The sequence below is a fragment of the Phalangium opilio genome, unplaced genomic scaffold (assembly GCF_054372755.1).
Source record: "Phalangium opilio isolate 3A_F unplaced genomic scaffold, DU_Popi_V2 ptg000002l_1, whole genome shotgun sequence".
NCBI lineage: Eukaryota > Metazoa > Arthropoda > Arachnida > Opiliones > Phalangiidae > Phalangium > Phalangium opilio.
Window position 1 is genome coordinate 10,314,431 of NW_028324144.1, and position 16,955 is coordinate 10,331,385.

At 32.3% G+C, this 16,955-nt stretch overlaps 43 non-coding genes across 43 annotated transcripts; all 43 read left to right on the forward strand.

Moving 5' to 3' along the window:
* The first annotated feature begins 278 nt into the window (after positions 1–278).
* On the forward strand, positions 279–349 carry TRNAG-GCC (transfer RNA glycine (anticodon GCC)). Its single transcript has one exon. It is a non-coding gene; the product is annotated as a tRNA-Gly (tRNA).
* Positions 350–580: 231 nt separating this feature from the next.
* TRNAG-GCC (transfer RNA glycine (anticodon GCC)) lies at positions 581–651 on the forward strand. Its single transcript has one exon. It is a non-coding gene; the product is annotated as a tRNA-Gly (tRNA).
* Positions 652–1,478: 827 nt separating this feature from the next.
* TRNAG-GCC (transfer RNA glycine (anticodon GCC)) lies at positions 1,479–1,549 on the forward strand. The gene has a single exon. It is a non-coding gene; the product is annotated as a tRNA-Gly (tRNA).
* Positions 1,550–2,082: 533 nt separating this feature from the next.
* TRNAG-GCC (transfer RNA glycine (anticodon GCC)) lies at positions 2,083–2,153 on the forward strand. Its single transcript has one exon. It is a non-coding gene; the product is annotated as a tRNA-Gly (tRNA).
* Positions 2,154–2,385: 232 nt separating this feature from the next.
* TRNAG-GCC (transfer RNA glycine (anticodon GCC)) lies at positions 2,386–2,456 on the forward strand. The gene has a single exon. It is a non-coding gene; the product is annotated as a tRNA-Gly (tRNA).
* Positions 2,457–2,988: 532 nt separating this feature from the next.
* Positions 2,989–3,059, forward strand: TRNAG-GCC (transfer RNA glycine (anticodon GCC)). The gene has a single exon. It is a non-coding gene; the product is annotated as a tRNA-Gly (tRNA).
* A 533-nt stretch (positions 3,060–3,592) lies between these two features.
* On the forward strand, positions 3,593–3,663 carry TRNAG-GCC (transfer RNA glycine (anticodon GCC)). Its single transcript has one exon. It is a non-coding gene; the product is annotated as a tRNA-Gly (tRNA).
* Positions 3,664–3,895: 232 nt separating this feature from the next.
* Positions 3,896–3,966, forward strand: TRNAG-GCC (transfer RNA glycine (anticodon GCC)). Its single transcript has one exon. It is a non-coding gene; the product is annotated as a tRNA-Gly (tRNA).
* A 532-nt stretch (positions 3,967–4,498) lies between these two features.
* TRNAG-GCC (transfer RNA glycine (anticodon GCC)) lies at positions 4,499–4,569 on the forward strand. Its single transcript has one exon. It is a non-coding gene; the product is annotated as a tRNA-Gly (tRNA).
* Positions 4,570–5,405: 836 nt separating this feature from the next.
* TRNAG-GCC (transfer RNA glycine (anticodon GCC)) lies at positions 5,406–5,476 on the forward strand. The gene has a single exon. It is a non-coding gene; the product is annotated as a tRNA-Gly (tRNA).
* Positions 5,477–5,707: 231 nt separating this feature from the next.
* TRNAG-GCC (transfer RNA glycine (anticodon GCC)) lies at positions 5,708–5,777 on the forward strand. Its single transcript has one exon. It is a non-coding gene; the product is annotated as a tRNA-Gly (tRNA).
* Positions 5,778–6,311: 534 nt separating this feature from the next.
* Positions 6,312–6,382, forward strand: TRNAG-GCC (transfer RNA glycine (anticodon GCC)). The gene has a single exon. It is a non-coding gene; the product is annotated as a tRNA-Gly (tRNA).
* Positions 6,383–6,614: 232 nt separating this feature from the next.
* Positions 6,615–6,685, forward strand: TRNAG-GCC (transfer RNA glycine (anticodon GCC)). The gene has a single exon. It is a non-coding gene; the product is annotated as a tRNA-Gly (tRNA).
* Positions 6,686–7,219: 534 nt separating this feature from the next.
* Positions 7,220–7,290, forward strand: TRNAG-GCC (transfer RNA glycine (anticodon GCC)). The gene has a single exon. It is a non-coding gene; the product is annotated as a tRNA-Gly (tRNA).
* A 533-nt stretch (positions 7,291–7,823) lies between these two features.
* On the forward strand, positions 7,824–7,894 carry TRNAG-GCC (transfer RNA glycine (anticodon GCC)). The gene has a single exon. It is a non-coding gene; the product is annotated as a tRNA-Gly (tRNA).
* Positions 7,895–8,126: 232 nt separating this feature from the next.
* TRNAG-GCC (transfer RNA glycine (anticodon GCC)) lies at positions 8,127–8,197 on the forward strand. Its single transcript has one exon. It is a non-coding gene; the product is annotated as a tRNA-Gly (tRNA).
* A 224-nt stretch (positions 8,198–8,421) lies between these two features.
* On the forward strand, positions 8,422–8,492 carry TRNAG-GCC (transfer RNA glycine (anticodon GCC)). Its single transcript has one exon. It is a non-coding gene; the product is annotated as a tRNA-Gly (tRNA).
* A 230-nt stretch (positions 8,493–8,722) lies between these two features.
* TRNAG-GCC (transfer RNA glycine (anticodon GCC)) lies at positions 8,723–8,793 on the forward strand. Its single transcript has one exon. It is a non-coding gene; the product is annotated as a tRNA-Gly (tRNA).
* A 231-nt stretch (positions 8,794–9,024) lies between these two features.
* Positions 9,025–9,095, forward strand: TRNAG-GCC (transfer RNA glycine (anticodon GCC)). The gene has a single exon. It is a non-coding gene; the product is annotated as a tRNA-Gly (tRNA).
* Positions 9,096–9,327: 232 nt separating this feature from the next.
* On the forward strand, positions 9,328–9,398 carry TRNAG-GCC (transfer RNA glycine (anticodon GCC)). The gene has a single exon. It is a non-coding gene; the product is annotated as a tRNA-Gly (tRNA).
* Positions 9,399–9,630: 232 nt separating this feature from the next.
* TRNAG-GCC (transfer RNA glycine (anticodon GCC)) lies at positions 9,631–9,701 on the forward strand. Its single transcript has one exon. It is a non-coding gene; the product is annotated as a tRNA-Gly (tRNA).
* Positions 9,702–9,932: 231 nt separating this feature from the next.
* Positions 9,933–10,002, forward strand: TRNAG-GCC (transfer RNA glycine (anticodon GCC)). Its single transcript has one exon. It is a non-coding gene; the product is annotated as a tRNA-Gly (tRNA).
* Positions 10,003–10,234: 232 nt separating this feature from the next.
* Positions 10,235–10,305, forward strand: TRNAG-GCC (transfer RNA glycine (anticodon GCC)). Its single transcript has one exon. It is a non-coding gene; the product is annotated as a tRNA-Gly (tRNA).
* A 232-nt stretch (positions 10,306–10,537) lies between these two features.
* On the forward strand, positions 10,538–10,608 carry TRNAG-GCC (transfer RNA glycine (anticodon GCC)). The gene has a single exon. It is a non-coding gene; the product is annotated as a tRNA-Gly (tRNA).
* Positions 10,609–10,839: 231 nt separating this feature from the next.
* On the forward strand, positions 10,840–10,910 carry TRNAG-GCC (transfer RNA glycine (anticodon GCC)). The gene has a single exon. It is a non-coding gene; the product is annotated as a tRNA-Gly (tRNA).
* Positions 10,911–11,141: 231 nt separating this feature from the next.
* Positions 11,142–11,212, forward strand: TRNAG-GCC (transfer RNA glycine (anticodon GCC)). Its single transcript has one exon. It is a non-coding gene; the product is annotated as a tRNA-Gly (tRNA).
* Positions 11,213–11,443: 231 nt separating this feature from the next.
* On the forward strand, positions 11,444–11,514 carry TRNAG-GCC (transfer RNA glycine (anticodon GCC)). Its single transcript has one exon. It is a non-coding gene; the product is annotated as a tRNA-Gly (tRNA).
* Positions 11,515–11,738: 224 nt separating this feature from the next.
* TRNAG-GCC (transfer RNA glycine (anticodon GCC)) lies at positions 11,739–11,809 on the forward strand. Its single transcript has one exon. It is a non-coding gene; the product is annotated as a tRNA-Gly (tRNA).
* A 232-nt stretch (positions 11,810–12,041) lies between these two features.
* Positions 12,042–12,112, forward strand: TRNAG-GCC (transfer RNA glycine (anticodon GCC)). Its single transcript has one exon. It is a non-coding gene; the product is annotated as a tRNA-Gly (tRNA).
* Positions 12,113–12,336: 224 nt separating this feature from the next.
* On the forward strand, positions 12,337–12,407 carry TRNAG-GCC (transfer RNA glycine (anticodon GCC)). The gene has a single exon. It is a non-coding gene; the product is annotated as a tRNA-Gly (tRNA).
* Positions 12,408–12,639: 232 nt separating this feature from the next.
* Positions 12,640–12,710, forward strand: TRNAG-GCC (transfer RNA glycine (anticodon GCC)). The gene has a single exon. It is a non-coding gene; the product is annotated as a tRNA-Gly (tRNA).
* A 527-nt stretch (positions 12,711–13,237) lies between these two features.
* Positions 13,238–13,308, forward strand: TRNAG-GCC (transfer RNA glycine (anticodon GCC)). The gene has a single exon. It is a non-coding gene; the product is annotated as a tRNA-Gly (tRNA).
* A 224-nt stretch (positions 13,309–13,532) lies between these two features.
* On the forward strand, positions 13,533–13,603 carry TRNAG-GCC (transfer RNA glycine (anticodon GCC)). Its single transcript has one exon. It is a non-coding gene; the product is annotated as a tRNA-Gly (tRNA).
* Positions 13,604–13,835: 232 nt separating this feature from the next.
* TRNAG-GCC (transfer RNA glycine (anticodon GCC)) lies at positions 13,836–13,906 on the forward strand. Its single transcript has one exon. It is a non-coding gene; the product is annotated as a tRNA-Gly (tRNA).
* Positions 13,907–14,137: 231 nt separating this feature from the next.
* On the forward strand, positions 14,138–14,208 carry TRNAG-GCC (transfer RNA glycine (anticodon GCC)). The gene has a single exon. It is a non-coding gene; the product is annotated as a tRNA-Gly (tRNA).
* Positions 14,209–14,438: 230 nt separating this feature from the next.
* Positions 14,439–14,509, forward strand: TRNAG-GCC (transfer RNA glycine (anticodon GCC)). The gene has a single exon. It is a non-coding gene; the product is annotated as a tRNA-Gly (tRNA).
* Positions 14,510–14,740: 231 nt separating this feature from the next.
* Positions 14,741–14,811, forward strand: TRNAG-GCC (transfer RNA glycine (anticodon GCC)). Its single transcript has one exon. It is a non-coding gene; the product is annotated as a tRNA-Gly (tRNA).
* Positions 14,812–15,041: 230 nt separating this feature from the next.
* On the forward strand, positions 15,042–15,112 carry TRNAG-GCC (transfer RNA glycine (anticodon GCC)). The gene has a single exon. It is a non-coding gene; the product is annotated as a tRNA-Gly (tRNA).
* A 232-nt stretch (positions 15,113–15,344) lies between these two features.
* TRNAG-GCC (transfer RNA glycine (anticodon GCC)) lies at positions 15,345–15,415 on the forward strand. The gene has a single exon. It is a non-coding gene; the product is annotated as a tRNA-Gly (tRNA).
* A 230-nt stretch (positions 15,416–15,645) lies between these two features.
* Positions 15,646–15,716, forward strand: TRNAG-GCC (transfer RNA glycine (anticodon GCC)). The gene has a single exon. It is a non-coding gene; the product is annotated as a tRNA-Gly (tRNA).
* Positions 15,717–15,948: 232 nt separating this feature from the next.
* TRNAG-GCC (transfer RNA glycine (anticodon GCC)) lies at positions 15,949–16,019 on the forward strand. Its single transcript has one exon. It is a non-coding gene; the product is annotated as a tRNA-Gly (tRNA).
* Positions 16,020–16,251: 232 nt separating this feature from the next.
* TRNAG-GCC (transfer RNA glycine (anticodon GCC)) lies at positions 16,252–16,322 on the forward strand. The gene has a single exon. It is a non-coding gene; the product is annotated as a tRNA-Gly (tRNA).
* Positions 16,323–16,552: 230 nt separating this feature from the next.
* Positions 16,553–16,623, forward strand: TRNAG-GCC (transfer RNA glycine (anticodon GCC)). Its single transcript has one exon. It is a non-coding gene; the product is annotated as a tRNA-Gly (tRNA).
* Positions 16,624–16,955: the final 332 nt, after the last annotated feature.

Below are 16,955 nucleotides of genomic sequence, written 5' to 3' on the forward strand. Positions count from 1 at the left end.
CTCACCTGCCACGCGGGAGATCCGTGTTCGATTCCCGGCCGATGCATGTTTTGGTCGTCATTTGATGCATAACGATATTGTGTTTAAATTGTATTATCCTTACTTCAGGGTCTTTCGAAATTAATAAAAAAATTATGAAAAGTATGTAAAATAATAATTTTTAAATTGATAAACCTTTCTAAAAATATTATTTGAGATAATAATTCAAATAAATATTTGGTTTGATTATCAAATATTCAGGTGAAATACCATTCTTTCCATATTCTACTCTTTGCAGAGCATCAGTGGTTCAATGGTAGAATTCTCGCCTGCCACGCGGGAGATCCGGGTTCGATTCCCGGCCGATGCATGTTTTGGTCGTCATTTGATGCATAACGATATTGTGTTTAAATTGTATTATCCTTAATTCAGGGTCTTTCGAAATTAATAAAAAATTACGAAAAGTATGTAAAATAATAATTTTTAAATTGATAAACCCTTCTAAAAATATTATTTGAGATAATAATTCAAAGAAATATTTGGTTTGATTATCAAATATTCAGGTGAAATACCATTCTTTCCATATTCTACTCTTTGCAGAGCATCAGTGGTTCAATGGTAGAATTCTCGCCTGCCACGCGGGAGATCCGGGTTCGATTCTCGGCCGATGCATGTTTTGGTCGTCATTTGATGCATAACGATATTGTGTTTAAATTGTATTATCCTTACTTCAGTGTCTTGGAAATATGTTACAAAAATTACGAAAATTGAGTAAAATGATAATTGATAAATCCTTCTAAAAATATTATTTGAGATAATAATTCAAAGAAATATTTGGTTTGATTATCAAATATTCAGGTGAAATACCATTTTTTCCATATTCCACTCTTTGCAGAGCATCGGTGGTTAAATGGTAGAATTCTCACCTGCCACGCGGGAGATCTGGGTTCGATTCCCGGCCGATGCATGTTTTGGTCGTCATTTGATGCATAACGATATTGTGTTTGAATTGTATTATCCTTACTTCAGGGTCTTTCGAAATTAATAAAAAAATATGAAAAGTATGTAAAATAATAATTATTAAATTGATAAACTTTTCTAAAAATATTATTTGAGATAATAATTCAAAGAAATATTTGGTTTGATTATCAAATATTCAGGTGAAATACCATTTTTTCCATATTCTACTCTTTGCAGAGCATCGGTGGTTCAATGGTAGGATTCTCGCCTGCAACGCGGGAGATCCGGGTTCGATTTCCGGGCGATGCATGTTTTGGTCGTCATTTTATGCATAACGATATTGTGTTTAAATTGTATTACCCTTACTTCAGGGTCTTTCGAAATTAATAAAAAAATTTCAAAAATTATGTAAAATAATAATTTTTAAATTGATAAACCCTTCTAAAATATTATTTGAGATAATAATTCAAAGAAATATTTGGTTTGATTATCAAATATTCAGGTGAAATACCATTTATTCATATTCTACTCTTGGCAGAGCCTCGGTGGTTCAATGGTAGAATTCTCGCCTGCCACGCGGGAGATCCGGGTTCGAGTCCCGGCCGATGCATGTTTTGGTCGTCATTTGATGCATAAGGATATTGTGTTTAAATTGTATTACCCTTACTTCAGGGTCTTTCGAAATTAATAAAACAATTTCAAAAATTATGTAAAATAATAATTTTTAAATTGATAAACCCTTCTAAAATATTATTTGAGATAATAATTCAAAGAAATATTTGGTTTGATTATCAAATATTCAGGTGAAATACCATTTTTCCATATTCTACGCTTGGCAGAGCATCGGTGGTTAAATGGTAGAATTCTCACCTGCCACGCGGGAGATCCGGGTTCGATTCCCGGCCGATGGATGTTTTGGTCGTCATTTGATGCATAACGATATTGTGTTTAAATTGTATTATCCTTACTTCAGGGTCTAGGGAATATATTAAAAAAATTACGAAAATTAAGTAAAATGATAATTGTTAAATTGATAAATCCTTCTAAAAATATTACTTGAGATAATAATTCAAAGAAATATTTGGTTTGATTATCAAATATTCAGGTGAAATACCATTCTTACCATATTCTACTCTTTGCAGAGCATCGGTGGTTCAATGGTGGAATTCTCATCTGCCACGCGGGAGATCCGGGTTCGATTCCCGGCCGATGCATGTTTTGGTCGTCATTTGATGCATAACGATATTGTGTTTAAATTGTATTATCCTTACTTCAGGGTCTTGGGAATATATTAAAAAAATTACGAAAATTAAGTAAAATGATAATTGTTAAATTGATAAATCTTTCTAAAAATATTATTTGAGATAATAATTCAAAGAAATGTTTGGTTTTAATATCAATTATTCAGGTGAATTACCATTCTTTCCATATTCTACTCTTTGCAGAGCATCAGTGGTTCAATGGTAGAATTCTCGCCTGCCACGCGGGAGATCCGGGTTCGATTCCCGGCCGATGCATATTTTGGTCGTCATTTTATGCATAACGATATTGTGTTTAAATTGTATTACCCTTACTTCAGGGTCTTTCGAAATTAATAAAAAAATTTCAAAAAGTATGTAAAATGATAATTTTTAAATTGATAAACCCTTCTAAAATATTATTTGAGATAATAATTCAAAGAAATATTTGGTTTGATTATCAAATATTCAGGTGAAATACCATTTTTTCCATATTCTACTCTTTGCAGAGCATCGGTGGTTCAATGGTAGGATTCTCGCCTGCAACGCGGGAGATCCGGGTTCGATTTCCGGGCGATGCATGTTTTGGTCGTCATTTTATGCATAACGATATTGTGTTTAAATTGTATTACCCTTACTTCAGGGTCTTTCGAAATTAATAAAAAAATTTCAAAAATTATGTAAAATAATAATTTTTAAATTGATAAACCCTTCTAAAATATTATTTGAGATAATAATTCAAAGAAATATTTGGTTTGATTATCAAATATTCAGGTGAAATACCATTTATTCATATTCTACTCTTGGCAGAGCCTCGGTGGTTCAATGGTAGAATTCTCGCCTGCCACGCGGGAGATCCGGGTTCGAGTCCCGGCCGATGCATGTTTTGGTCGTCATTTGATGCATAACGATATTGTGTTTAAATTGTATTACCCTTACTTCAGGGTCTTTCGAAATTAATAAAAAAATTTCAAAAATTATGTAAAATAATAATTTTTAAATTGATAAACCCTTCTAAAATATTATTTGAGATAATAATTCAAAGAAATATTTGGTTTGATTATCAAATATTCAGGTGAAATACCATTTTTCCATATTCTACGCTTGGCAGAGCATCGGTGGTTAAATGGTAGAATTCTCACCTGCCACGCGGGAGATCCGGGTTCGATTCCCGGCCGATGGATGTTTTGGTCGTCATTTGATGCATAACGATATTGTGTTTAAATTGTATTATCCTTACTTCAGGGTCTAGGGAATATATTAAAAAAATTACGAAAATTAAGTAAAATGATAATTGTTAAATTGATAAATCCTTCTAAAAATATTACTTGAGATAATAATTCAAAGAAATATTTGGTTTGATTATCAAATATTCAGGTGAAATACCATTCTTACCATATTCTACTCTTTGCAGAGCATCGGTGGTTCAATGGTGGAATTCTCATCTGCCACGCGGGAGATCCGGGTTCGATTCCCGGCCGATGCATGTTTTGGTCGTCATTTGATGCATAACGATATTGTGTTTAAATTGTATTATCCTTACTTCAGGGTCTTGGGAATATATTAAAAAAATTACGAAAATTAAGTAAAATGATAATTGTTAAATTGATAAATCTTTCTAAAAATATTATTTGAGATAATAATTCAAAGAAATGTTTGGTTTTAATATCAATTATTCAGGTGAATTACCATTCTTTCCATATTCTACTCTTTGCAGAGCATCAGTGGTTCAATGGTAGAATTCTCGCCTGCCACGCGGGAGATCCGGGTTCGATTCCCGGCCGATGCATATTTTGGTCGTCATTTTATGCATAACGATATTGTGTTTAAATTGTATTACCCTTACTTCAGGGTCTTTCGAAATTAATAAAAAAATTTCAAAAAGTATGTAAAATGATAATTTTTAAATTGATAAACCCTTCTAAAATATTATTTGAGATAATAATTCAAAGAAATATTTGGTTTGATTATCAAATATTCAGGTGAAATACCATTTTTTCCATATTCTACTCTTTGCAGAGCATCGGTGGTTCAATGGTAGGATTCTCGCCTGCAACGCGGGAGATCCGGGTTCGATTTCCGGGCGATGCATGTTTTGGTCGTCATTTTATGCATAACGATATTGTGTTTAAATTGTATTACCCTTACTTCAGGGTCTTTCGAAATTAATAAAAAAATTTCAAAAATTATGTAAAATAATAATTTTTAAATTGATAAACCCTTCTAAAATATTATTTGAGATAATAATTCAAAGAAATATTTGGTTTGATTATCAAATATTCAGGTGAAATACCATTTATTCATATTCTACTCTTGGCAGAGCCTCGGTGGTTCAATGGTAGAATTCTCGCCTGCCACGCGGGAGATCCGGGTTCGAGTCCCGGCCGATGCATGTTTTGGTCGTCATTTGATGCATAAGGATATTGTGTTTAAATTGTATTACCCTTACTTCAGGGTCTTTCGAAATTAATAAAACAATTTCAAAAATTATGTAAAATAATAATTTTTAAATTGATAAACCCTTCTAAAATATTATTTGAGATAATAATTCAAAGAAATATTTGGTTTGATTATCAAATATTCAGGTGAAATACCATTTTTCCATATTCTACGCTTGGCAGAGCATCGGTGGTTAAATGGTAGAATTCTCACCTGCCACGCGGGAGATCCGGGTTCGATTCCCGGCCGATGGATGTTTTGGTCGTCATTTGATGCATAACGATATTGTGTTTAAATTGTATTATCCTTACTTCAGGGTCTAGGGAATATATTAAAAAAATTACGAAAATTAAGTAAAATGATAATTGTTAAATTGATAAATCCTTCTAAAAATATTACTTGAGATAATAATTCAAAGAAATATTTGGTTTGATTATCAAATATTCAGGTGAAATACCATTCTTACCATATTCTACTCTTTGCAGAGCATCGGTGGTTCAATGGTGGAATTCTCATCTGCCACGCGGGAGATCCGGGTTCGATTTCCGGCCGATGCATGTTTTGGTCGTCATTTGATGCATAACGATATTGTGTTTAAATTGTATTATCCTTACTTCAGGGTCTTGGGAATATATTAAAAAAATTACGAAAATTAAGTAAAATGATAATTGTTAAATTGATAAATCTTTCTAAAAATATTATTTGAGATAATAATTCAAAGAAATGTTTGGTTTTAATATCAATTATTCAGGTGAATTACCATTCTTTCCATATTCTACTCTTTGCAGAGCATCAGTGGTTCAATGGTAGAATTCTCGCCTGCCACGCGGGAGATCCGGGTTCGATTCCCGGCCGATGCATATTTTGGTCGTCATTTTATGCATAACGATATTGTGTTTAAATTGTATTACCCTTACTTCAGGGTCTTTCGAAATTAATAAAAAAATTTCAAAAAGTATGTAAAATGATAATTTTTAAATTGATAAACCCTTCTAAAATATTATTTGAGATAATAATTCAAAGAAATATTTGGTTTGATTATCAAATATTCAGGTGAAATACCATTTTTCCATATTCTACTCTTGGCAGAGCCTCGGTGGTTCAATGGTAGAATTCTCGCCTGCCACGCGGGAGATCCGGGTTCGATTCCCGGCCGATGGATGTTTTGGTCGTCATTTGATGCATAACGATATTGTGTTTAAATTGTATTATCTTTACTTCAGGGTCTAGGGAATATATTAAAAAAATTACGAAAATTAAGTAAAATGATAATTGTTAAATTGATAAATCCTTCTAAAAATATTATTTGAGATAATAATTCAAAGAAATATTTGGTTTGATTATCAAATATTCAGGTGAAATACCATTCTTTCCATATTCTACTCTTTGCAGAGCATCGGTGGTTCAATGGTGGAATTCTCATCTGCCACGCGGGAGATCCGGGTTCGATTCCCGGCCGAAGCATGTTTTGGTCGTCATTTGATGCATAACGATATTGTGTTTAAATTGTATTATCCTTACTTCAGGGTCTTGGGAATATATTAAAAAATTACGAAAATTAAGTAAAATGATAATTGTTAAATTGATAAATCTTTCTAAAAATATTATTTGAGATAATAATTCAAAGAAATGTTTGGTTTTGATATCAATTATTCAGGTGAATTACCATTCTTTCCATATTCCACTCTTTGCAGAGCATCGGTGGTTAAATGGTAGAATTCTCACCTGCCACGCGGGAGATCCGGGTTCGATTCCCGGCCGATGCATGTTTTGGTCGTCATTTGATGCATAACGATATTGTGTTTAAATTGTATTATCCTTACTTCAGGGTCTTTCGAAATTAATAAAAAAATTATGAAAAGTATGTAAAATAATAATTTTTAAATTGATAAACCTTTCTAAAAATATTATTTGAGATAATAGTTCAAAGAAATATTTGGTTTGATTATCAAATATTCAGGTGAAATACCATTCTTTCCATATTCTACTCTTTGCAGAGCATCAGTGGTTCAATGGTAGAATTCTCGCCTGCCACGCGGGAGATCCGGGTTCGATTCCCGGCCGATGCATGTTTTGGTCGTCATTTTATGCATAACGATATTGTGTTTAAATTGTATTACCCTTACTTCAGGGTCTTTCGAAATTAATAAAAAAATTTCAAAAAGTATGTAAAATAATAATTTTTAAATTGATAAACCCTTCTAAAATATTATTTGAGATAATAATTCAAAGAAATATTTGGTTTGATTATCAAATATTCAGGTGAATTACCATTCTTTCCATATTCTACTCTTTGCAGAGCATCGGTGGTTCAATGGTGGAATTCTCATCTGCCACGCGGGAGATCCGGTTTCGATTCCCGGCCGAAGCATGTTTTGGTCGTCATTTGATGCATAACGATATTGTGTTTAAATTGTATTATCCTTACTTCTGGGTCTTGGGAATATATTAAAAAAATTACGAAAATTAAGTAAAATGATAATTGTTAAATTGATAAATCTTTCTAAAAATATTATTTGAGATAATAATTCAAAGAAATGTTTGGTTTTAATATCAATTATTCAGGTGAATTACCATTCTTTCCATATTCCACTCTTTGCAGAGCATCGGTGGTTAAATGGTAGAATTCTCACCTGCCACGCGGGAGATCCGGGTTCGATTCCCGGCCGATGCATGTTTTGGTCGTCATTTGATGCATAACGATATTGTGTTTAAATTGTATTATCCTTACTTCAGGGTCTTTCGAAATTAATAAAAAAATTATGAAAAGTATGTAAAATAATAATTTTTAAATTGATAAACCTTTCTAAAATATTATTTGAGATAATAATTCAAAGAAATATTTGGTTTGATTATCAAATATTCAGGTGAAATACCATTTTTCCATATTCTACTCTTGGCAGTGCCTCGGTGGTTCAATGGTAGAATTCTCGCCTGCCAGGCGGGAGATCCGGGTTCGATTCCCGGCCGATGGATGTTTTAGTCGTCATTTGATGCATAACGATATTGTGTTTAAATTGTATTATCCTTACTTCAGGGTCTTGGGAATATATTAAAAAAATTACGAAAATTAAGTAAAATGATAATTGTTAAATTGATAAATCTTTCTAAAAATATTATTTGAGATAATAATTCAAAGAAATGTTTCGTTTTAATATCAATTATTCAGGTGAATTACCATTCTTTCCATATTCCACTCTTTGCAGAGCATCGGTGGTTAAATGGTAGAATTCTCACCTGCCACGCGGGAGATCCGGGTTCGATTCCCGGCCGATGCATGTTTTGGTCGTCATTTGATGCATAACGATATTGTGTTTAAATTGTATTATCCTTACTTCAGGGTCTTTCGAAATTAATAAAAAAATTATGAAAAGTATGTAAAATAATAATTTTTAAATTGATAAACCTTTCTAAAAATATTATTTGAGATAATAATTCAAAGAAATATTTGGTTTGATTATCAAATATTCAGGTGAAATACCATTCTTTCCATATTCTACTCTTTGCAGAGCATCAGTGGTTCAATGGTAGAATTCTCGCCTGCCACGCGGGAGATCCGGGTTCGATTCCCGGCCGATGCATGTTTTGGTCGTCATTTGATGCATAACGATATTGTGTTTAAATTGTATTATCCTTACTTCAGTGTCTTGGAAATATATTACAAAAATTACGAAAATTAAGTAAAATGATAATTGATAAATCCTTCTAAAAATATTATTTGAGATAATTATTCAAAGAAATATTTGGTTTGATTATCAAATATTCAGGTGAAATACCATTTTTTCCATATTCTACTCTTTGCAGTGCATCGGTGGATCAATGGTAGAATTCTCGCCTGCCACGCGGGAGATCCGGGTTCGATTCCCGGCCGATGCATGTTTTGGTCGTCATTTGATGCATAACGATATTGTGTTTAAATTGTATTACACTTACTTCAGGGTCTTTCGAAATTAATAAAAAAATTTCAAAAAGTATGTAAAATGATAATTTTTAAATTGATAAACCCTTCTAAAATATTATTTGAGATAATAATTCAAAGAAATATTTGGTTTGATTATCAAATATTCAGGTGAAATACCATTTTTCCATATTCTACTCTTGCCAGAGCATCGGTGGTTCAATGGTAGAATTCTCGCCTGCCACGCGGGAGATCCAGGTTCGATTCCCGGCCGATGCATGTTTTGGTCGTCATTTGATGCATAACCATATTGTGTTTAAATTGTATTATCCTTAATTCAGGGTCTTTCGAAATTAATAAAAAATTACGAAAAGTATGTAAAATAATAATTTTTAAATTAATAAACCCTTCTAAAAATATTATTTGAGATAATAATTCAAAGAAATATTTGGTTTGATTATCAAATATTCAGGTGAAATACCATTCTTTCCATATTCTACTCTTTACAGAGCATCAGTGGTTCAATGGTAGAATTCTCGCCTGCCACGCGGGAGATCCGGGTTCGATTCCCGGCCGATGCATGTTTTTCTCGTCATTTGATGCATAACGATATTATGTTTAAATTGTATTATCCTTACTTCAGTGTCTTGGAAATATATTACAAAAATTACGAAAATTAAGTAAAATGATAATTGTTAAATTGATAAATCCTTCTAAAAATATTATTTGAGATAATAATTCAAAGAAATATTTGGTTTGATTATCAAATATTCAGGTGAAATACCATTTTTTCCATATTCTACTCTTTGCAGAGCATCGGTGGTTCAATGGTAGAATTCTCGCCTGCCACGCGGGAGATCCGGGTTCGATTCCCGGCCGATGCATGTTTTGGTCGTCATTTGATGCATAACGATATTGTGTTTAAATTGTATTATCCTTACTTCAGGGTCTTTCGAAATTAATAAAAAAATTATGAAAAGTATGTAAAATAATAATTTTTAAATTGATAAACCTTTCTAAAAATATTATTTGAGATAATAGTTCAAAGAAATATTTGGTTTGATTATCAAATATTCAGGTGAAATACCATTCTTTCCATATTCTACTCTTTGCAGAGCATCAGTGGTTCAATGGTAGAATTCTCGCCTGCCACGCGGGAGATCCGGGTTCGATTCCCGGCCGATGCATGTTTTGGTCGTCATTTTATGCATAACGATATTGTGTTTAAATTGTATTACCCTTACTTCAGGGTCTTTCGAAATTAATAAAAAAATTTCAAAAAGTATGTAAAATAATAATTTTTAAATTGATAAACCCTTCTAAAATATTATTTGAGATAATAATTCAAAGAAATATTTGGTTTGATTATCAAATATTCAGGTGAAATACCATTTTTCCATATTCTACTCTTGGCAGTGCCTCGGTGATTCAATGGTAGAATTCTCGCCTGCCACGCGGGAGATCCGGGTTCGATTCCCGGCCGATGGGTGTTTTGGTCGTCATTTGATGCATAACGATATTGTGTTTAAATTGTATTATCCTTACTTCAGGGTCTTGGGAATATATTAAAAAAATTACGAAAATTAAGTAAAATGATAATTGTTAAATTGATAAATCTTTCTAAAAATATTATTTGAGATAATAATTCAAAGAAATGTTTGGTTTTAATATCAATTATTCAGGTGAATTACCATTCTTTCCATATTCCACTCTTTGCAGAGCATCGGTGGTTAAATGGTAGAATTCTCACCTGCCACGCGGGAGATCCGGGTTCGATTCCCGGCCGATGCATGTTTTGGTCGTCATTTGATGCATAACGATATTGTGTTTAAATTGTATTATCCTTACTTCAGGGTCTTTCGAAATTAATAAAAAAATTATGAAAAGTATGTAAAATAATAATTTTTAAATTGATAAACCTTTCTAAAAATATTATTTGAGATAATAATTCAAAGAAATATTTGGTTTGATTATCAAATATTCAGGTGAAATACCATTCTTTCCATATTCTACTCTTTGCAGAGCATCAGTGGTTCAATGGTAGAATTCTCGCCTGCCACGCGGGAGATCCGGGTTCGATTCCCGGCCGATGCATGTTTTGGTCGTCATTTGATGCATAACGATATTGTGTATAAATTGTATTATCCTTAATTCAGGGTCTTTCGAAATTAATAAAAAATTACGAAAAGTATGTAAAATAATTATTTTTAAATTGATAAACCCTTCTAAAAATATTATTTGAGATAATAATTCAAAGAAATATTTGGTTTGATTATCAAATATTCAGGTGAAATACCATTCTTTCCATATTCTACTCTTCGCAGAGCATCAGTGGTTCAATGGTAGAATTCTCGCCTGCCACGCGGGAGATCCGGGTTCGATTCCCGGCCGATGCATATTTTTGTCGTCATTTTATGCATAACGATATTGTGTTTAAATTGTATTACCCTTACTTCAGGGTCTTTCGAAATTAATAAAAAAATTTCAAAAAGTATGTATAATAATAATTTTTAAATTGATAAACCCTTCTAAAATATTATTTGAGATAATAATTCAAAGAAATATTTGGTTTGATTATCAAATATTCAGGTGAAATACCATTCTTTCCATATTCTACTCTTTGCAGAGCATCAGTGGTTCAATGGTAGAATTCTCGCCTGCCACGCGGGAGATCCGGGTTCGATTCCCGGCCGATGCATGTTTTGGTCGTCATTTGATGCATAACGATATTGTGTTTAAATTGTATTATCCTTAATTCAGGGTCTTTCGAAATTAATAAAAAATTACGAAAAGTATGTAAAATAATAATTTTTAAATTGATAAACCCTTCTAAAAATATTATTTGAGATAATAATTCAAAGAAATATTTGGTTTGATTATCAAATATTCAGGTGAAATACCATTCTTTCCATATTCTACTCTTTGCAGAGCATCAGTGGTTCAATGGTAGATTTCTCGCCTGCCACGCGGGAGATCCGGGTTCGATTCCCGGCCGATGCATGTTTTGGTCGTCATTTGATGCATAACGATATTGTGTTTAAATTGTATTATCCTTACTTCAGTGTCTTGGAAATATATTACAAAAATTACGAAAATTAAGTAAAATGATAATTGATAAATCCTTCTAAAAATATTATTTGAGATAATTATTCAAAGAAATATTTGGTTTGATTATCAAATATTCAGGTGAAATACCATTTTTTCCATATTCTACTCTTTGCAGAGCATCGGTGGATCAATGGTAGAATTCTCGACTGCCACGCGGGAGATCCGGGTTCGATTCCCGGCCGATGCATGTTTTGGTCGTCATTTGATGCATAACGATATTGTGTTTAAATTGTATTACACTTACTTCAGGGTCTTTCGAAATTAATAAAAAAATTTCAAAAAGTATGTAAAATGATAATTTTTAAATTGATAAACCCTTCTAAAAATATTATTTGAGATAATAATTCAAAGAAATATTTGGTTTGATTATCAAATATTCAGGTGAAATACCATTCTTTCCATATTCTACTCTTTGCAGAGCATCAGTGGTTCAATGGTAGAATTCTCGCCTGCCACGCGGGAGATCCGGGTTCGATTCCCGGCCGATGCATGTTTTGGTCGTCATTTGATGCATAACGATATTGTGTTTAAATTGTATTATCCTTACTTCAGTGTCTTGGAAATATATTACAAAAATTACGAAAATTAAGTAAAATGATAATTGATAAATCCTTCTAAAAATATTATTTGAGATAATTATTCAAAGAAATATTTGGTTTGATTATCAAATATTCAGGTGAAATACCATTTTTTCCATATTCTACTCTTTGCAGAGCATCGGTGGATCAATGGTAGAATTCTCGACTGCCACGCGGGAGATCCGGGTTCGATTCCCGGCCGATGCATGTTTTGGTCGTCATTTGATGCATAACGATATTGTGTTTAAATTGTATTACACTTACTTCAGGGTCTTTCGAAATTAATAAAAAAATTTCAAAAAGTATGTAAAATGATAATTTTTAAATTGATAAACCCTTCTAAAAATATTATTTGAGATAATAATTCAAAGAAATATTTGGTTTGATTATCAAATATTCAGGTGAAATACCATTCTTTCCATATTCTACTCTTTGCAGAGCATCAGTGGTTCAATGGTAGAATTCTCGCCTGCCACGCGGGAGATCCGGGTTCGATTCCCGGCCGATGCATGTTTTGGTCGTCATTTGATGCATAACGATATTGTGTTTAAATTGTATTATCCTTACTTCAGTGTCTTGGAAATATATTACAAAAATTACGAAAATTAAGTAAAATGATAATTGATAAATCCTTCTAAAAATATTATTTGAGATAATTATTCAAAGAAATATTTGGTTTGATTATCAAATATTCAGGTGAAATACCATTTTTTCCATATTCTACTCTTTGCAGAGCATCGGTGGATCAATGGTAGAATTCTCGACTGCCACGCGGGAGATCCGGGTTCGATTCCCGCCCGATGCATGTTTTGGTCGTCATTTGATGCATAACGATATTGTGTTTAAATTGTATTAGACTTACTTCAGGGTCTTTCGAAATTAATAAAAAAATTTCAAAAAGTATGTAAAATGATAATTTTTAAATTGATAAACCCTTCTAAAAATATTATTTGAGATAATAATTCAAAGAAATATTTGGTTTGATTATCAAATATTCAGGTGAAATACCATTCTTTCCATATTCTACTCTTTGCAGAGCATCAGTGGTTCAATGGTAGAATTCTCGCCTGCCACGCGGGAGATCCGGGTTCGATTCCCGGCCGATGCATGTTTTGGTCGTCATTTGATGCATAACGATATTGTGTTTAAATTGTATTATCCTTACTTCAGTGTCTTGGAAATATATTACAAAAATTACGAAAATTAAGTAAAATGATAATTGATAAATCCTTCTAAAAATATTATTTGAGATAATTATTCAAAGAAATGTTTGGTTTTAATATCAATTATTCAGGTGAATTACCATTCTTTCCATATTCCACTCTTTGCAGAGCATCGGTGGTTAAATGGTAGAATTCTCACCTGCCACGCGGGAGATCCGGGTTCGATTCCCGGCCGATGCATGTTTTGGTCGTCATTTGATGCATAACGATATTGTGTTTAAATTGTATTATCCTTACTTCAGGGTCTTTCGAAATTAATAAAAAAATTATGAAAAGTATGTAAAATAATAATTTTTAAATTGATAAACCTTTCTAAAAATATTATTTGAGATAATAATTCAAAGAAATATTTGGTTTGATTATCAAATATTCAGGTGAAATACCATTCTTTCCATATTCTACTCTTTGCAGAGCATCAGTGGTTCAATGGTAGAATTCTCGCCTGCCACGCGGGAGATCCGGGTTCGATTCCCGGCCGATGCATGTTTTGGTCGTCATTTGATGCATAACGATATTGTGTTTAAATTGTATTATCCTTAATTCAGGGTCTTTCGAAATTAATAAAAAATTACGAAAAGTATGTAAAATAATAATTTTTAAATTGATAAACCCTTCTAAAAATATTATTTGAGATAATTATTCAAAGAAATATTTGGTTTGATTATCAAATATTCAGGTGAAATACCATTTTTTCCATATTCTACTCTTTGCAGAGCATCGGTGGATCAATGGTAGAATTCTCGACTGCCACGCGGGAGATCCGGGTTCGATTCCCGGCCGATGCATGTTTTGGTCGTCATTTGATGCATAACGATATTGTGTTTAAATTGTATTACACTTACTTCAGGGTCTTTCGAAATTAATAAAAAAATTTCAAAAAGTATGTAAAATGATAATTTTTAAATTGATAAACCCTTCTAAAATATTATTTGAGATAATAATTCAAAGAAATATTTGGTTTGATTATCAAATATTCAGGTGAAATACCATTTTTCCATATTCTACTCTTGCCAGAGCATCGGTGTTTCAATGGTAGAATTCTCGCCTGCCACGCGGGAGATCCGGGTTCGATTCCCGGCCGATGCATGTTTTGGTCGTCATTTGATGCATAACCATATTGTGTTTAAATTGTATTATCCTTAATTCAGGGTCTTTCGAAATTAATAAAAAATTACGAAAATTAAGTAAAATGATAATTGTTAAATTGATAAATCCTTCTAAAAATATTATTTGAGATAATAATTCAAAGAAATATTTGGTTTGATTATCAAATATTCAGGTGAAATACCATTTTTTCCATATTCTACTCTTTGCAGAGCATCGGTGGATCAATGGTAGAATTCTCGCCTGCCACGCGGGAGATCCGGGTTCGATTCCCGGCCGATGCATGTTTTGGTCGTCATTTGATGCATAACGATTTTGTGTTTAAATTGTATTACACTTACTTCAGGGTCTTTCGAAATTAATAAAAAAATTTCAAAAAGTATGTAAAATGATAATTTTTAAATTGATAAACCCTTCTAAAATATTATTTGAGATAATAATTCAAAGAAATATTTGGTTTGATTATCAAATATTCAGGTGAAATACCATTTTTCCATATTCTACTCTTGCCAGAGCATCGGTGGTTCAATGGTAGAATTCTCGCCTGCCACGCGGGAGATCCGGGTTCGATTCCCGGCCGATGCATGTTTTGGTCGTCATTTGATGCATAACGATATTGTGTTTAAATTGTATTATCCTTACTTCAGGGTCTTGGAAATATATTACAAAAATTACGAAAATTAAGTAAAATGATAATTGTTAAATTGATAAATCCTTCTAAAAATATTATTTGAGATAATAATTCAAAGAAATATTTGGTTTGATTATCAAATATTCAGGTGAAATACCATTTTTTCCATATTCTACTCTTTGCAGAGCATCGGTGGATCAATGGTAGAATTCTCGCCTGCCACGCGGGAGATCCGGGTTCGATTCCCGGCCGATGCATGTTTTGGTCGTCATTTGATGCATAACGATTTTGTGTTTAAATTGTATTACACTTACTTCAGGGTCTTTCGAAATTAATAAAAAAATTTCAAAAAGTATGTAAAATGATAATTTTTAAATTGATAAACCCTTCTAAAATATTATTTGAGATAATAATTCAAAGAAATATTTGGTTTGATTATCAAATATTCAGGTGAAATACCATTTTTCCATATTCTACTCTTGCCAGAGCATCGGTGGTTCAATGGTAGAATTCTCGCCTGCCACGCGGGAGATCCGGGTTCGATTCCCGGCCGATGCATGTTTTGGTCGTCATTTGATGCATAACGATATTGTGTTTAAATTGTATTATCCTTACTTCAGGGTCTTGGGAATATATTAAAAAAATTACGAAAAGTATGTAAAATAATAATTTTTAAATTAATAAACCCTTCTAAAAATATTATTTGAGATAAAAATTCAAAGAAATATTTGGTTTGATTATCAAATATTCAGGTGAAATACCATTCTTTCCATATTCTACTCTTTGCAGAGCATCAGTGGTTCAATGGTAGAATTCTCGCCTGCCACGCGGGAGATCCGGGTTCGATTCCCGGCCGATGCATGTTTTTCTCGTCATTTGATGCATAACGATATTATGTTTAAATTGTATTATCCTTACTTCACTGTCTTGGAAATATATTACAAAAATTACGAAAATTAAGTAAAATGATAATTGTTAAATTGATAAATCCTTCTAAAAATATTATTTGAGATAATAATTCAAAGAAATATTTGGTTTGATTATCAAATATTCAGGTGAAATACCATTTTTTCCATATTCTATTCTTTGCAGAGCATCGGTGGATCAATGGTAGAATTCTCGCCTGCCACGCGGGAGATCCGGGTTCGATTCCCGGCCGATGCATGTTTTGGTCGTCATTTGATGCATAACGATATTGTGTTTAAATTGTATTACACTTACTTCAGGGTCTTTCGAAATTAATAAAAAAATTTCAAAAAGTATGTAAAATGATAATTTTTAAATTGATAAACCCTTCTAAAATATTATTTGAGATAATAATTCAAAGAAATATTTGGTTTGATTATCAAATATTCAGGTGAAATACCATTTTTCCATATTCTACTCTTGCCAGAGCATCGGTGGTTCAATGGTAGAATTCTCGCCTGCCACGCGGGAGATCCGGGTTTGATTCCCGGCCGATGCATGTTTTGGTCGTCATTTGATGCATAACGATATTGTGTTTAAATTGTATTATCCTTACTTCAGTGTCTTGGAAATATATTACAAAAATTACGAAAATTAAGTAAAATGATAATTGTTAAATTGATCAATCCTTCTAAAAATTCTAACGGAGCGGTAGCTCCCTTAGATAAGGCCTGATGACGGCTCTAATGTATAAGGAAGGTTTTTGGATTGGATTTAACTTTTTTCGTATTAAGTTCATTGTTTTGAAATTTTTCTACTGAACTAAAATCCGGGCCCTTTATATGTGGTAAAAATTTCAAGATGATCCATCCAATTGTTTATTTTATAAAG